This window comes from Globicephala melas, chromosome 4 (assembly GCF_963455315.2).
Source record: "Globicephala melas chromosome 4, mGloMel1.2, whole genome shotgun sequence".
Lineage (NCBI taxonomy): Eukaryota > Metazoa > Chordata > Mammalia > Artiodactyla > Delphinidae > Globicephala > Globicephala melas.
Genome location: NC_083317.1, coordinates 25,658,228 through 25,660,507, shown reverse-complemented (window position 1 = coordinate 25,660,507; position 2,280 = coordinate 25,658,228).

The window sequence follows — 2,280 nt, the reverse complement described above, 5'->3', positions numbered from 1 at the left end:
AGTATTCTTCTGTTTCCTCTATTCTTTACTACCCAAACAATGCTAAATGATACACAAGTATTATGGATACCGATCTTCTGCTTCTTAATAATAGGACTGGAAAGAAAACTTAGTAGAACTGAATCTCCATTTCATTGGCTTTTGGGGATGGAGACAAAGGAGTTTGCTCAAAACATATATCCAGGCTCTGTGGATATAAGCTGGTTTGTTACTACCACAAAGAGGGGAGATACTCTTATCCCCTATATTATCTCTCCTGGGCAACAATGCTGGGCATCTGCCATGGTAACTGGTAACATTCAGTCTAATGATATATTATTGAGAGCTGATTAAATGGGCTGGCTTGTTCTCTTTCCTGACAATGACACTAAGCTAGTAAGGAGGTATAGTTTGTGAACTTTGAAAGCATTATGTGAAAGTAAGTTTTGTGCATTGAAACGTGTGTAATTTCTGGGAAGCTTACTTAATGAAAATGGGTAATCTTTGCCAATCTTGTTTGTTCCCCAAGCTAGGAGAAAAGAAATAAAATGCAAGTGGTGGAATTTTGGTGCAAGTTAGGATGCGTTTTGTTTCACAGATGGGAACCTGACCAGCAACCTCCCCAGTCTTCCATCTCTCATGATATTTCTCTTCATCATTCTGCCTGGGTTTCCCTTTGACCATCTCACCTTCCAACTCTCCAGCAGAGAAGAGGTGGTGAGCTTAGTTAGTCAACACCCAGCTCAGATTAATCCTATTGAACAGACCTCTCAATTCAGGTCACCTTGTAGGCTGTTAGCTGATGTTGAGAATGCTACCCTCAAATGAGACACAGATCCTAGTTCAAGAGAGTATGGTCAAGGTGGCTGTGTTGGGGTCAGGAACTTGTGTTTTGTCCAGTTATCAACAGCCAGGGTGGCAGAGTCAGGGTGGACTAGCGCAAGGAGACCCACATGTTGGAAATGCTCATAGTTGGTTCAAGAGGGGATTGTCGTTAGGGCAAATACTCTGAGATTTCTTGGAAGGGTGAGTGTACGGGTCAAATATCCTGCTTGGCCAATCTATCCCACCCTTCCAATTCCCTTCACGATCAATTTATAACCTGCCTGTCTAGTCCTAATTCTACGACTTGTTAGTTGCATGACCTAAGAAAAGTTACTTAAACATTTTAAGTATCAGCTCCCTTATATGAACAATGTAGATTAAAATGTAGAGCTTTTGTAAGGAAGATATGATCTGTGCACAAGTTCTTAACACCATGTTTGTCACATAATAAACAGCCAAAAATGCTAGTTATTTTCATTATTATTGTAAGCTATGTATTCCTAGCCTATGCTCAAAGCAAGCAGAAATGTGGGTATTAGTGGAAGTTAGTTGAGAGTAGTATTGTATGTTATAGAAACAGATATGTAGGGAACGCAAAATTAGTATTACAAAAATAAAAAATCTGGCTTTTATTTTTATCCTTGTTTCTTGTAATTTCACTAATTAACATTGCTGTAGTAACTAACATTGCCTGAATCTCATTGGCTTATAAATAAGAGCTTATTTCTTATGCGTGTTTCATATATGGGGCAGCTGTGGCTCTGCTCCATATGTCTTCTCATACAGGGCCATGGATTGAGGAAGCAGCTCTTGTGGGGGACTTGCCTATTTTTGAAGCAGAGGGAAAGAGCAATAGAGCTGGGGGAACTCACGATGCTCTAAACACTTCTGCTTGGGCATAGCGTATGTCTTATTTACCCACATTCCGTTGGCCAAAGCGTTATATGGCCAAGCCCAAAGTTAATGAGGCTGGGGACTCTTCTCTTCCCATAGAAAGCACTGGCTAGTCATATGGAAATGGATGGGGGTGGATAATCTTCTTACTGGGAAGGGTGATAGTGAATAATTGCAAACAACTATACAGCCTTCAGCAAATGGACTTCAAGGGTACTTTCTGTTTAAGCCCAACATTTCTTTTTTTTTTTCCCTCTCAAGAAGCAAGAAGCAGTTTTGAAATTGTTTGCATGGCTCAAACAATACTAACTTGAAGTTCTGTGGAGACTTTAAGAAATAACTGTGGGTTGCTAGTCATCTAGAGTATGCTCTGCATCACTTTAATAACATCAGTTTGAAAAATTGTAGTCTAGATGTTGAAGGAAGTCATCAAGAGAATGTGACCCAAGAGCTGGACCTGGGCAATTGGAGGCTTCTCAACCCCTTGCCTGTCCTTGGAATGTACATTCAGCCCACCATTCATTCCCATACTAGGAGCCACTTCAAGGACATAGCTTTGTGAGAGTAATGCATTTTTGAGAC